Genomic DNA, 15273 nt, shown 5'->3' on the forward strand with positions numbered 1-15273 from the left:
TTACTGAAAATCAATTCAAAGATCACGAACAGTCACATGCCTCGCGTAACATCACACAACGTTTTGACAAATGAGATACAGTGCGTCTCCTCTTTCCCCTGAATAAGGTAGAGCCACCATATGAAATTTGGGTTAACCTTGAAAGAGTTTGTTGCTGAACTCAGGGACTGTGTGTTGATGTGAAAGCCCAGACATTAACTGTGTGTGTCCCAGATTTACTTATCAGCCTCGACCACCCCAGAGCAGATGCCAGCTAATTTGAGACGGCGTTTTCTTCCGCCGGACGAACATTCCTTGTCACACGTAGCCGGACCATTTATAACGAACTCTGACACAGCAGTAGAAACCCATCAGGGTGAGAAGTAAATAAATAAGCAAGTATAACCTTCTTGTCAAACAAAGGTGCGTCAGCTTGAAACGAAAGACAAAAGCTAACGCGAGGGCTACTGCTGAGTCACCCAAGCGCAGGATAAAACTGCTAACTGGAGGGGTTCCAGACGTAAACACATCTAGATTTTATCCACACTTTAACGGCATTTAAGAGGCAGAAAACTCAAGTGAGGGGCTAAAATCCAGCCAGACTCATTTCCCTGCGCTGACCTTTCTTTACTAGATGCTGAGTGTGCATTCTTTGGAGCACTCACGCGTATTATTGATAGACTGTGTTTGCGCTAGCTGTGTGCAAGCGAATCTCGATGGAGGTCAATTGAATTGCACCAAGTGTATATTGTGTCAACACGGACCACGTCGTAGCTTGCTGTGTCTAGACCGTTTGACAAATAGTGTCGTGTGACAAAGTAGCCCTGACAGCATACAAATACTCACACACAAACACACTTTCTGCAAGCGTTGGTCAGCAAATTGTATCTCTGCAGAGTAAACACAATAATCTTATGGGTTTGATAGTTTTCCTTACTGAGGTTTCTTTTTTCTTTCTTTCTTTCATCATTTTCTTTCTTTTTTTTCTCCCTTTTTCCCACTGAATGTAACAATGTGAAATTTATTAGGTTCATGTTGGACAGAGATTGAAAGATGGTGGGGATTTCTTTCTCAGTGGCCTTCAACATGAATCATTTACTTCCTTTGTTCTAAACATTTCTTTCATTGCCTATAGGTGACAGCTCCAAATCTGATCAGTATTTACGATATTGCTGTGATCAAATGCCTCATACTTTGTCCAAGTAACTTTGGATCACTCACCTTTTTAATCATCTCCAAATCCGCCAAATCTTTGTTCAAGTTCTCAAACATAGTTACTCTATGTAGTTTCATTTGTTGATTCATTTATTTTGTTTGTTTGTTTGGTGTTTGTTTCTTTCTTTTTTTCTTTTCAGTGTCGTTACACGTAACGATGACCAGCGTTAAAATGAAAAAGATCATCACCACATTGTGTTTGGCCTATTGAGGAGTCCTCTACCAGTCTTGAGATGTCACTCCATCGCTATGCAGTACCTTCTTTGAAACAACGGTGGAATAAACTTGGAGAGTTTCTAAGCGTGTCAGAACAATGGATTTAGTGGAGGCAGATGTTGCACTGGCAGCCCAGGTTCCACAGAACGCATTGTTTCTCCATCTGTTATTGAGACAGCTCTTCGTTTGAAGGCTGTGACATCGGTCTAAACCCATGTGCAGAAGAGATATCACACATCTAACAGTTCATTTCATCAGGTATTGTTGAATCGGCTGGGATCCGCTCTCGTTCAACTCAAAGTTCAACAGAGGCAAACAGATAAATCCACAAATAAGACAACCATAGTTAACAGTATTCAGCTTTTTTTTTTTTAAACTGGAGCACGAAGAAATATATTCAGTGGTTCAGATAACGACAACAACAATCTAATGTTTTGCACCACAAATTTAATCAGTGTTCTTGAAGACCAATCTGACCCAGGCATCCCATGGGTTATGACACAGAATTTAACGTAATGTCAGTCATGTGATTTATTCCTTGCTCTCTCATTGGAAGAGAGAAATATTGTTGTTTGTAATCTCTCCATTGACATGAGATTAAAACCTTGTAATCCATCAAGTCACCAAAGGTCTTCAAAGGTCAAACCAGAGTAGACAGAGCCATCATAAGAAGATTGTATATGTTGAACCAACTTTGACATTTCAGCGAGACAGGTCGTGAATTTGACCTTTGTCTTCTCTCCTTTGTGCTATCCTTTACTAGCTTACAATTTCAGACACAATTCTGTTTTTTTGGACTGGACGGTACAGTTTACCTTCCTTTCATTTGACCTAAAATAGACTGCTTTCCAAATCGCAGGCTAGTTTTCTGCTTAAAATGTACACTTCACTCCATGACTCTGGACTGTGATTGGTCAAAATGCTGTGCCAGCAACAACAGGAAGTATAGCACTATTGCAATCCATCTGTGCTTAATATTCATCTGTAACAATGCATATGTTTTTCCTGAAGTACTTACATTCAAAGAATAATGCGTGGTTTCTTCAGAAAGTGTTTGGAAGCCTCCATTTTTTTCCACACTTTTTTTGTGTTATGTGTTTCACACTATAGTCAAAATGGATCAAATATTTCTTCTGTTTGTTTGCCAACAATCAACACACAATATCCCATTATGACAAAGTGAAAATACATTTTCAGCCTTTTTTTTTTTTTTTGTTAGTCTATTAAAAGAAACCTGAAATCTCTCATTTACATAGGTATTCAGACCCTTTATTCAGTACTTTGTCGGACCGTCTTTGGCAGCGATTACGGCGGCGAGTCTTCTTGGGTGTGCTTCGACCAGCTTTGCATACCTGGATTTGGGCAGTTTCCCCCATATTCCCTTACAGATCCTCTCAAGCTCTTTCTGAGTGGATGGGGAGTGTTGCCGAACTGCAGTCTTCAAGTCCCTCCACAAATTTTCTATGGGGTTCAAGTCTGGACTTTGGCTAGGCCGTTCAAGGACATCCAGAGACTTGTTCCAAAGCCACTCCAGTGTTGTCTTGGCAGCGTGCTTTGGGGGTTTTTTGTGTCATGCTGAAAGGAAAATCTTAACACTATTCTGAGGGTGTGTGCACTTTTGAAGCAGGTTTTTTGTTTTGTTTTGTTTGTTTTTTTTCAAGGACCTCCCTACATTTGGCTCCGTTCATCTTTCCCACAATGCTGACCGGTCTCTCAGGCCCTGACACTGAGAACCATCCCCACAGCGTGATGCTGCCACCACCGATGCGTTGCCATAGAGACGATATTCGCCAGGCGATGAAGCGGCACCTAGTTTTTGCCAGACGTGGCGCTAGGAATTCAGGCCAAAAAGTTCATTTTTTTGACTCTTAAGAGAATCTTTGTCCTCATTCTCTCAGAGGTGCTTGAGCCGTTGTTTATTAAACTCCAGGTGGGCTCCCATAAGTCTTTTACTTAGCAGTGGCTTCCCTGTAGCCAGTTTACCACAGCTACCTGACTAATGGAGTGCCACAGAGATGGCTGTCCCTCCAGCAGGTTCTCCCATTCACATAGGCTCTTTCAAGAGTGGCTTTATTGGTCACCTCCATTGACCAAGGCCCTTCTTCCCTGAGTACAGAATTTGGCCAGACGGTCAATCCTAAAAAGAGTCTTGGCTTTTTTTCAGTGGCAGTTATGGAGACCACTGTGTCCCTGGGAACCTTCAATGCATTCATGATTTTTTTTAAACCCTTTTCGAGATCTGTGCATTGACACAGTCCTGTCTTGGAGGTCCTCAGAGAGTTCCTTGGACGTCATGGCTTGATGTTTGCTCTGCCTGTTGTGTGTGTGACGTTACGTAGACATCTGTGTGCCTTTCTAAACCGAGTCTTATTAAATGATTTCGCCACAGATGGGCTACAAACAACTTCTAAGGACATCTCAAGGATGTTGCATAGGCTACACGTGAGCTCAATTTGGAGTGTCACAGGGTGTGAATACTTATGAGTAAGAGAGATTTGATTTTTTTTTTTCAATAAATTTGCAAAAAAAATCTAAATGTCTTCTCATTTCATTGCATTCATGTCTTTTCATCACGGGCCACTGAGTGTTGACTGGCAAAAAAATCAGTTCAAACCATTTTGAATTAGGTCAATGACATAATTAGGAACAAATGTGGAAAAAGTGAAGGGGTTCAGGATACTTTGTGGAGGCACTGTATTTTTTGCAGTATATGTAGTCTTATGACAGTTTTGGTTTCACTTGGCTGAAGTTACAAATCAGTCATATAGGAATGTTTTTTCAAATAAAGATGAAATTCCCGATCGAGAAGACGTTGTACTCCATAACTCTGGCCGTTGTAGTGGGTTAGCACAGCTATGACACGTCTACACCCAAGGTGGAGCCAGCCCAGTACTGTACACCCTTCAACTGTAGAGAAACACCAGTTCGTCGCTATCTATACTGCATTATTCATCTTAGATCTTGGGTTAAAATTCATTATAGTGGACTGTTATTTCAACGTCTCAAAAAGTAAGAAAGTCCTTATCTTAAACATATATCCTTTCCCTGCATATGGTGCTGCAGGAGCAGAAACAGTAAGAAAACTTATCGGTAGTAAAAACATGAACCTTTTTTTTATTCTCACACTCCTGAAAATTGCCTTCATTCATTTGTGCGGCCTTTCAGTGATCTCTGAGGGACAGATGTAGGTCGCTATCACATCGATTTACCTCCTAATCTGTAATTTGCAGAGTGGCTATTAATTGTTCTTTAATCTTTGCGACATTAGCAAAGAGGAGAGGCGATTAAGAAGAGGTAGGGGTGGCAAGGGGGGTGGGGGGGGGGGTGGAGGTGATGGTCTTTGAAGGAACGTGAGCAGCATTGACATGTCATCCTAGAGAAGCTTCACTCCAGCTACGCATACAAAACGAGCCACAGCCACATTGGATAAAGATGGTTAGCGAAGCCTCTGTAGAACTCAGTGACATTACTGTGTATGGCGATCAGCTTTAGCACAACAGACCGTGTCGACGTTAGCAAGTGATGGATTAAGTGAGATCAGTGTTTGGCGAGGTTTGTGAAAGACTGGACTGTTCAGATTAGCTCTTTGGGATAGATTAAGATTACACTGAGTGTGTTTTCACCAAGTGTGATCAGTGTGATCAGTGAGCAGAGGTGGATTGGGTGTCATTCGTGTGTGATGTGGAACTTTCAGTGATGGACAGATTACTGGAGGAACACTTCATTCACGCAATGCAATACTGACAGATCACTTCAGATACTCTTTCTTTCTTTCTTTCTTTTTTGTGTGGAAAGTCAACACAACTACATATTACGAACACAACTGACACCTTGAAAGTACGACTCTTCCAAAGAAATATATTTTTATTTTTAATTTTTTTCTTCTCAATCCATTACCCCTTCATTTATTCTTAATCCATCGCATGCACAATCCGTACATGTGACTTTGTTTCTGAAAGAGCGAGCTGACATAGTGATTTTGTGATTGATGAGATCCCTGTGGGAGAATGACTAGCGTGATGTTGGAGCTCTTTGAAGATGCTCTTTTCTTAAACCTTGTCGTCTGGGGAGGAAGGGTACAGCTCAGTAGTAGGTGGTAGAACATTTAAGTGAAGAGTCCATCCGATCCATGCCAGGAGCTCTACGCTAATTACTGGGATTCGTTGTTTTTGAAGTGGGAAAGCATGGTTCGCTAAATTTGCTCCCCATCACAGAGGTCTGTTGTGTTGCTGGGGGGTAGTTGTACTTAGCAAAGCATCTTCATTCTGAGCTCAATGGTTTTACATTGTAGGGGGTATAGCTCAGTGGTAGAGCATTTGACTGCAGATCAAGAGGTCCCAGGTTCAAATCCTGGTGCCCCCTGGCCCAGCCCAGTAACCTTGGGTTTGGTAAGTTGTTTTTTCCAGCAAAATCACATCCTGTTAAGTTTGAATACGTCAGTTATCATCTGTATGCGTCAGAAAGACCGTTTAGACTCTAGTAAGCTAGTGTCTGCAGTATGACTATGGATATCTTGGTAATACACAGACTATTATGTCTTCATTCTCTTTTTCTTTTAATAGAAATCATGGTAACCCCATGTTTAGCATCAAAAAATTGGATCTTAACACTCATTACTCCATGGGGGGTATAGCTCAGTGGTAGAGCATTTGACTGCAGATCAAGAGGTCCCAGGTTCAACTCCTGGTGCCCCCTGCCCCACCCCACCGACCTTGAGGTTGGCAAGTTGGGTTTTTCTAGCAAAACCACAACCAGTTTGAATACATCAGTTATCATCCGTATGCGTCAGAGCAACACTGTTTAGACTCTAGTAAGCTAGTGTCTGCAGTATGACTATGGATCTCTTGGTAATACACAGACTAGTCTGCCTTCATTTTCAATAGAAATTCATGGTAACCCCATGTTTAACATCAAAAAAATGGATCTCAATACATTTTTTTTCAATAGGGGGTATAGCTCAGTGGTAGAGCATTTGACTGCAGATCAAGAGGTCCCAGGTTCAAATCCTGGTGCCCCCTGGTCCACAAGTTCCTTTATATTTGAGCAGCGGTGTTCACTTTGTAAAGCCGCACCTTGCTAAATTTGCTGTCGTGTGAGTCAGTGTTTCTTATAGATGTACGCATCTAGGACATCATTGAGAGCGTGACTGTTTTTAAAGCTGTACAAACACAAGCATCGGATCCACGCACTTTATTTGACTTAATTCAGGGCATAGTGATGGTCGGTGTCGCAGTGCGTTGATTGGTCAAAAACCGACTCGACTTCGACCTAAGCGCAATCACGTATCAACCGGAACGTCACGTCGAAAAGAGGTTTAGCGTTGTGGATAACCATCTGTAACGGATATAAATCAAGGTTATTGACATGCTTAACGGATAATTTACTGGGAAATTACTTGATGGGACAGGGTAATTAGCAGTAGATTTGAAGCAAGTTTCTGGGTGGTTTTGCCCAATATATTGCAGCGATTCGAACGTTAAGAAGATGTAACAAGCACTTAGGTGTTTTGAATCATATGGTCAGTACGTACTCATTTCCCGGAGGCAGCAATGCAATGTACAATAATGATACCTTGGGGTAACTAGTGAAATCTAGTTTCCCTCAGTATCTCCTGGGCTTAAGGGAAGGGAGATATGAAGTGGCCACACCAGGAAATCTGGGCCAGCTACAAAACGCAACTTTCATTTGGACGTAATAGAACAAAACAGTACACCTAGCAACAAACAGGACTTGTCTGGTTTAACAGTGCGTCCTCTTAGCTTAGTCTTCTGTCTGTTGAAGACTCAGCGTTTTTTGTAACGTGGGTGTTTCGATTACCCAAAATTTATTAGACAGATGAAATTTGGTGGTTCACATCTGTGCTGCAGTATTCCAGACATCAGAGGATATTTTACTGCGGCAAATGACATTAGTTCAACGCTGGATTTATGTTTAACGATTCCAATGGATGTGGTTTTCCTGCTTTTATATGAACAGGTGCGGTAATAAACGCAACGGAATCTAAAATCCCTTATGGACAAAGTTATGGGAAGCATTCGGCAGTAACACGTAACGTGTAAACGGCAAACGCAGCAAGTCTGGGACACAGACTTAGGGATTGAGGCTGATGGCGCAGGTAATCAGCAGCGTGAAGACAGCCTGTAGACTTCAGTCTCCGGAGGCCGTAACTGCAGCCTCAAACCCCCGGCTCGTTCCATCTCCGCGCAACAGGCGTGTAATCGCGTAAAAACCCTGAACAGACGGGCAGTGTTGGCCCTGTTTCTCCAGCTGCTTGAAAGTGTCAAGAGCTCTCTTTTCCCAAGTCAACAAACGTTATGTGATGAAGAGGTAATGCTGTCTTCGTCTGTGCTTCGCATTCCTCGGTTGAAACAGACCAAATCACTTCATCCGTTTATGATTACGGCAGAGTAACGGACTGGTCTGGAATGCTACACAGAAAAGGGAAAAAAAAAACAAAACTTGCCGATGAAATTCATAATGTGTCTCAGTTCAGATCTATCCAGTGAACGGTTAGTCAAATTCTGCCAGACGGCAACAGTTCCACTCTAAATAATTTACTGAATACCCTGCCTTTATCACCATCATCATCGTTACAACCTGTCATAACCTCTGTTCAGAGAGAAATAGAGAGATTAAAAAAGAAAGAGAGAAAGAAAGAAAACAGAGGAGAAAATGTTGCTGAGCTGTAGTCAGTCGAAGGCCTTGACACGTCAAATGACTGGTTAAGGGTGTTCTTTTATTTCAGTCAACAAGACAAACTGAACGTGACACGGATGTGTGTCTGTTCAGGAGATATTACTATCTAAGGTCAGCAGACTATTCCATCATGCCCTGTTCGTTTATCACGTGCAGTGGTGTCACACTGTATGTGTTCTGGATTTTTCTCTTGCTTGGCAATGCGTTTGATATTATTCATTGATGTTGTGGAGGGGGGTCTTCTGGAGTATGAGGAGTCTAAGTTGTTCAATAATTTAAAAAAAATAAGGATGCAGAGCAGATGTGGGATTGGAGTTTGCGTGTTTATTTTTGTGCGAAGATTGAAGCGTTGGTGTCAGTATGTGTATATGTGTGTGTGACTGAGTGTGTGTTTTGGCTGCATTAATATTTAGGCTGTTTTTCTCTCTGGCACACCAACCTCACACACTCACTCACTCACACACACACACACACACACACACACCTCATCACTGACACTCCTATCTGCGGAAAACCTCTTCGCCCCCTGGCAAAATTAAAAAAAGGCCAAAGCGAGAACAAATTAGATAAATATAAACAACATCTGTAGCCATGACCACCACTCAACCAAAAATAACTCATGCAAAATAGCCACTACAACATAAAACCACTCCAAAAATAAATAAATAAATAAAGAAATGAAATGAAATGGAGGAGGCACACTGCTCTCTGGGCTCTTCAAACGCACTCCACCAAAGCGGAGACGAGGAGTGGCCCAAAAAATAGACTTGCATTAAAACAGCAATCATGTCCCTGCTTCCGTCAAAGCAGTGCCCAAATGCAGTCTCGCACAGGACGGCTGAAGAGTTGGTGTGGGTGCAGAAGCACAGAGAGAGAGAGAGAGAGAGAGAGAGAGAGGACTGTCACTTTGAATTAAGGCTCATTTACTAATGGGGCAGCCCAAGCCCCGGTCGCAGTTGGGAGGATAAATTAGACAGCACTGCAGTGCGGGTCCATCTTCAGAGCTTGACTGTACTTTACGGGCCTGATTGAATGCCAGTTTGGCACATGGCACTGTTACCGTGGAAATATGTCTGAGCCTGGCGGTGGAAAGGGAGGGGGGGGGGGGGCACACTTTTAATGTCAGGATTTTTTGCTGCAATATTAAGCACCTCTGCAGGGAGTGAAAGTCAGAGAGCGAGAGGGAGGGGGTGGAGTTTGGAGGAAGCAGGAAAGCAAACATGTGTGAGAAAGAAAGAGAGAGAGGTGAATGTAGACATTATGATTTATCTTTTTAATCGTGTACATGAGCAAGTTTTGACATCAGATACAGATGTATGATCATATCAACATGATCCAATTTCAAAAACAAACAAACAAACAAACAACAACAACAAAAAACCCCACCCCTCTCTTGCCCCCCCCCCCACCCCCACCCCCCGGCCCAACCCTGAAGAGACGTCCCAGCAGGGGGGCCACTCACTGGAGCTGAGAAGACCCTCGCATCCTGATCCCCACAGCTGTGTGTCCATATGGACCCTCTCTCCAGCTCAACATGGAATCCGCGGGCCAGCCCCCGGTATTAGAATCACAGAGAACAGCTTGACATTATAGACAACTGTTTTTGTTTTTTTTTAAAAAACAAATGTCACCCACGGTTTCCTACACCTCGCGTCTCGGCTGCAGCGCTTTGCATGCCGCGGGTTCCGTATCGCGCGTAACGGCTGCGGGAAAACGAGGACGTAGTAAATCCAATTTCACAGTCGTTGTTTTCTCTGACTGTGGAGACTGCGTGGAATTTGCATTGAGGTAATTAGATAAGAGGCAGACGGCGTAGCAGCAGGGTAACATCCACATGCAAATGCTTTACCACACGCGTCTCCGCAGGGCGGGTACCTGAGCCAGACCTTCTCCAGGCAGGTTGTGGAGGAGTTGGCTGAGGTTCTTCACAAAATTAAATGAGAACATGGAGCTGGATACCAGCTTCTCGTAGGAGGTCTTGGCAAGACTTCACTCACAAGTCACTAGTCAAGGTTTTTTTTTTTTTTGGTTTTTTTTTCCTTTAAAGAAAGTGTATGGATTGATCATGTGACTAATTCAACTAACACATGATCTACAAGCCTCCTCTGATAGCGTAACTGGTTAACACAGTACTATAAAAACCTGGCCTGTGTAACTGGTGTATGCATCTGTCAGAGGGGCATGTTTTGCTGTAATTATCTTAACATTGAAGATATTATAATTGAATCAGTATGCAATTTATCTGAGTTTCCTCCAAGTAAAATTTCCTGTGATGCTTACTGTGCTTGGACTTGCTGCTCTCTCTCTCTCTCTCTCTCTGTCTATCTTTATTGGGTGAAATTCATTAGATTATGACATCAGAACTCTAGAATACTTCTTTGTGTATTACCATGGCGACTCTTCATTGTTAGCTGCTTGGCAACCAGAGAACTTGATGTGAGAGGAACATTGAAGTGGGCAGAGGGGTGGGGTCATTCAACAGCTACAGCAGTTCAAAGATGCTTCAACATAACCTTATTACTTACATAAGAGCTTTTGGATGGACATTTTGAAGTCAGGTATAAATACATCAATAAATTCATGTTTATCGATGATTACAACAACAACAAAAAAAAAAACCTCCACAGTGACAGTCACTGCAGAAAAACATTGCACAAGCACCCAGGAGATGTGTATGTAAAAAAGTTAGATCCCCACCTGAAGCTGTAAACAGAGATTCCGCCTTTCCTTTCTTTGACGTTAAATCCACTTTGGGGTCCTTACTGCCTTAGAAAACAAACATCGACAGGCTATGCAGGGGCGGATTCCTCACGGGCCTGTGCTATTTATTAGAAAACGCAGGATAGAATGATAATCCCCCAAAGCCGGACCCCACGAGGCAGATTAAAACCCATCTACAGTCATAAAGCCTGTCTCTGCCAGGGTACATCCGACGCAGGGCTGCAGGCAGCGCAGGGGTAAAGACACAGGGGTCACTTTGTATCACCAAAGGAGTCCATGACCCCACCAGTGAGAACCTCGCTTGAAGGGACGATTTTCTATGATTTCAGTGCGACTCATTTGGTTCGAGAAGACAGAAAGCCCTCGACGTCACGCGCGGCCGTTTAATTTCCGGACACGCGTCCGTCGTGAAAAGCGAACGTTTGAGGCGCATGGAACTCTACTGTCTGCTCACGTTTGCGCTTACCCAAGACGTACTCTAATGTGTACATTCATTCATTTTTCATTTCATTTCATTCATTCATTCATTCATTCATTCATTCATTCATTCACTCATTCACTCATTCATTCATTCACTCATTCACTCATTCATGTTTTGTCGGGTTTGTTATGATCAAATAATCTTCATTTGTTGGGTTTAATCTTAATTAATCTTAATTTGAAGGCAGTGGTGATTTGAACCAGGGTTTTTTGGATGATTCTCTTTTAAAAAAAAAATGTGTTCTGCAGTGCAGTGTTAATGTGACTGATGGGGCTTTAATCATGAGAGAAGAGGCGTCATAGCATAGCACTGTACCACAGCCAGTCAGTTTGGAGCATCTCTGCAATGCTACTCTGTATGCATTATAAATGGGGGCACACTCCCAGACCCCCCTCCCTCCCAAAAAAAAAAAGAAAAGAAAAGCTCCAAGCACAAAAATAGGTCCTAAACTTTAAGCCAAGGGCTTCTGTCAAGCAAACTCAGTGGCTGTTTTTTGTTGTTACAATTTTCAAAAAGACACACACGCACACACACACACACACAATATATATATATGTGTGTGTGTGTGTGTGTGCGCGCGCGAGTGAAGGTATCATAAAAGAATATGCACATTAGTATATTAGTGAAGCATGTACATTTGGTACCTTGCTATATGTGCACTGGAAACGACAAAGAATAATATTGCTTGTTCAATCAGCTTTCTTTCAGATGCTGGCAATTGAAATGTTGGCAGCACAATGAGCAGATGTACACCCGCTCAAGCAATTATACATTAACCAAACCGGGTCACCACATGTAATTTAATGTGATCACACAAACTGTTGATGCAAAGCGCACATAGCGCGTTGACGGTCTCGTGTCTTTCCCCTCGGTTGGGCCCCGCCCTTGTACTACGATTACAGGTCCATTCAGCGCGAGCGGCTGCGAGTGGAAGCGAAAGCTTCAGTGTTGAGCTTGCAGATTGCTGTAGTGGCACCTTGTCTGCGCTGAAAAGAGAACCCACTAGGACTGTCCAATTGGACCCCGTCTTGCCTCAGAATATCTACCACGGAAAGTTCATGGCGAGAAAAATCCTAAGGGACTTTGTCTCTCGGTACGGTCACTGAAATCTGGGGCTACCTGTCGGCTTCAGCGCGGTGAGAAATAGCGTTAAGCAGCATTTCCATTCCGTACCTCACGAAAACGCACAGTTATATGGCAAAGTTTCTGGCCGAGCTGTTGGGATGTACGCTACCAGAAAAAGGCTCGTCTCCAATGTTCGAGGTAAGGACCAAGGTGTGTCACATTTTCCTCGGCTATTAAGTAAAATACCTTGTTTCAGGAGACCGGTCAGGAGCCATCGTTGATGCGGAACATAGGCTATGTCTCACTGTCTCTCTGCACCACTTGTTGTTAAGTCCTGTCAGCAGAAGAATTACATTATAGGCTACTCCATGCTTTGAACTGAGCGCGCATTTATAGCCGTTTAAACTTTACTTTGTTTTGTAATTTAGAGGAGATTCTGTTAGAGATAAAGCCTGGATAGCGCTTGTTGCAAACATTTTGAGAGGAGAGACGGAGCTGTACGGTGGCTAAAGAAGCCGAGACTGATTATTTAGGTTAGTGTGTCACTCAAACTTCACCTGTACTGAAATGGCAGAATTCTGTGGTCCCCATGGCGACATCTGAGTCTGGCAACCAAAGATTAACGAGGCAAAGAGTGGGCACGCGATCGCATACGCTATTATGAAATCCCATTTTGAATCTGGCACGGGGAATGTTATTATTATTTTTTTTCTCTCTTTTCATCATCATGTGTCATATTTCAATGAAATGAAACAATGTACATGGAAAAACATTACATTAACTAATAACAATTTTAATGTTTTGATTTTTAGTCAAAGTGTACAAAAAAAGCATAAAGCAAAAGAAATTTAAAATCAGACTGTAAATCATTTGTATAGGCTTATATTACGTTATGTATTGTGCAACACTGTTGTGATCGGATAGCGTTCAGTTTTTTTTTTCGTCATAAAGAAAATCTTTAACTGACTCTGTTATGGAAAAAAATCTAGCCGTGTTTTGTTGTTATTTGATTTCCTAAATCTGTCTTACACACAAACTCTGCATTGATGTTACGTTTCCCGTAATCCCAGCAGGAAGAGATTTTCCGTCATTTAAATCAGACTTGTGTGAGTTTGAAGTGTTGGCGCATATTAAATCTATATTAAATCATCTCTGAGATGTATCGCTGAGGGTCATAATCCACCCGTAATGGCAGATAGACAGAGCACAGAATAATTGCAGTTGAGCTCTGGAATAAGATTAGACTTCCAGTTGTTATATAACAGAATATTCGCAAGGTCATCGGATCTACACCGTTTAATCCTCCAACGCCTGTCTGTGTCCATTCTGTACTTTCTCTACTACTGTCTCTGCCACTCTCACTTGCTCTTTGTCTCTTTCTTTTTCTCTCTTTCTTTCTCTCTGATTCTCTCTCTCTCTCATTCTCCCACCCTCTCTTTCTCCTTCTTTTTCTCTGTTTCTCTTTCTTTCTCTCTGATTCTGTTTCTCTCTCTTTCTCACTCATTCTCCCACCCTCTCTTTCTCCTTTTTTTCTGTTTCTCTTTCTTTCTCTGTTTTTGTTTCTCTCACTGACTCACCCCCCCCTCTCTCTCTCTTTCTCACTCACTCTCCCTCCTTCCCTCTCTCTCTCTCACACCCCCACCTTCTCTCTCTCTAAACATTTAAGATAATGTTGAGACTGAAGCCTGGAGGGCATTCAGTATTGACATAAGATTTACAATAAAATCAATGTTGATCTGTTGCTGTCTAGCGCAATTTGACCAACGTGGATACAGAACAAACAACGTGTCCTGTCATCATGTGAATTAGGACAGCATGATGAATTTCATCAGCAGGTTTTGGCTTTTCTGTCTGGCATTCCAGACCACTGAACAGCCTGCTTCTCTGCCGTAACCATTAGTGGATGAGACTTTGGTCTGTTTCAGCCAAGGAATGTGCAGTATTGACTAGACTGGATCACGTCTCAGCCCCTAAGAAGCTCTACATGGGGATAGGCGTTCCAGTTTTACCTTCTCCACGATAAAAACGTGCTAAATATTTATTTATTTCATAGCTCCGCCTCAAACTACAGTTGGCGATTTGATTGGCTGGGAGCCCCAGTTTTAGAATGTTAGTCTGTCCACTGAGGCATGGAGAAAGCCCTGGAAGTGACTGACAGAAGTGAGGGGTTTTGAGGTGAGAAGACTGGGCCTTGGTCAGCGGGGCTCAGAAGAGGAGGAGGAGGAGGAGGAGCTGGAGGTGGCACCACTGCTGCTCTGGTTGTTATTAGCGACCTGCAGACTCTTGTTTGACACTCAGCATGACTCTGTTCTGCACATCACCTCACACAGAGACAGAGAGAAAGAGAGAGAGAGAGAGAGAGAGAGAATCTTTGCACTTTGCTGTACACAGAGAGAGAGAGGGAGGGGGAGAGCGAGAGAGAGAACCTTTGCACTTTGCTTTACATACACAGAGAGAGAGAGAGAGATTGAGTGAGAGAGAGAGAGAGAGAATCTTTGCACTTTGCTTTACATACACAGAGTGAGAGAGAGAGAGAGAGAGAGAGAGCACCTTTGCAATTTGCTTTACACATACACACACACACAGAGAGAGAGAGAGAGGGGGAGAATCTTTGCACTTTGCTTTAGACATACACACAGAGAGAGAGAGAGAGAGAGAGAGAGAGAGAGAATCTTTGCACTTTGCTTTACACATGCACACACACAGAGAGAGAGAGAGAGAGATTCTGCGACTGTTCAGGACACAGAGATGGAAAAAGGCCTGATGGTGCACACACACACACACGCTCTCTCTCTCTCTGTCATTTTCTCTCAGACACTCACACTCTCTTTGTTTCTCTCCTTTTTCTTTTTCTTATTTCTTTTTTTTAATTGCCATCTCGTCCGCCGCGTCTCTCTTTT

General features: G+C 42.8%; 3 non-coding genes across 3 annotated transcripts; all 3 read left to right on the forward strand.

The window, feature by feature from the left end:
- Positions 1-5700: 5700 nt before the first annotated feature.
- trnac-gca (transfer RNA cysteine (anticodon GCA)) lies at positions 5701-5772 on the forward strand. The gene has a single exon. It is a non-coding gene; the product is annotated as a tRNA-Cys (tRNA).
- A 261-nt stretch (positions 5773-6033) lies between these two features.
- trnac-gca (transfer RNA cysteine (anticodon GCA)) lies at positions 6034-6105 on the forward strand. The gene has a single exon. It is a non-coding gene; the product is annotated as a tRNA-Cys (tRNA).
- A 251-nt stretch (positions 6106-6356) lies between these two features.
- trnac-gca (transfer RNA cysteine (anticodon GCA)) lies at positions 6357-6428 on the forward strand. The gene has a single exon. It is a non-coding gene; the product is annotated as a tRNA-Cys (tRNA).
- Positions 6429-15273: the final 8845 nt, after the last annotated feature.

The sequence above is a fragment of the Chanos chanos genome, chromosome 1 (genome assembly GCF_902362185.1).
Source record: "Chanos chanos chromosome 1, fChaCha1.1, whole genome shotgun sequence".
Classification (NCBI taxonomy): domain Eukaryota; kingdom Metazoa; phylum Chordata; class Actinopteri; order Gonorynchiformes; family Chanidae; genus Chanos; species Chanos chanos.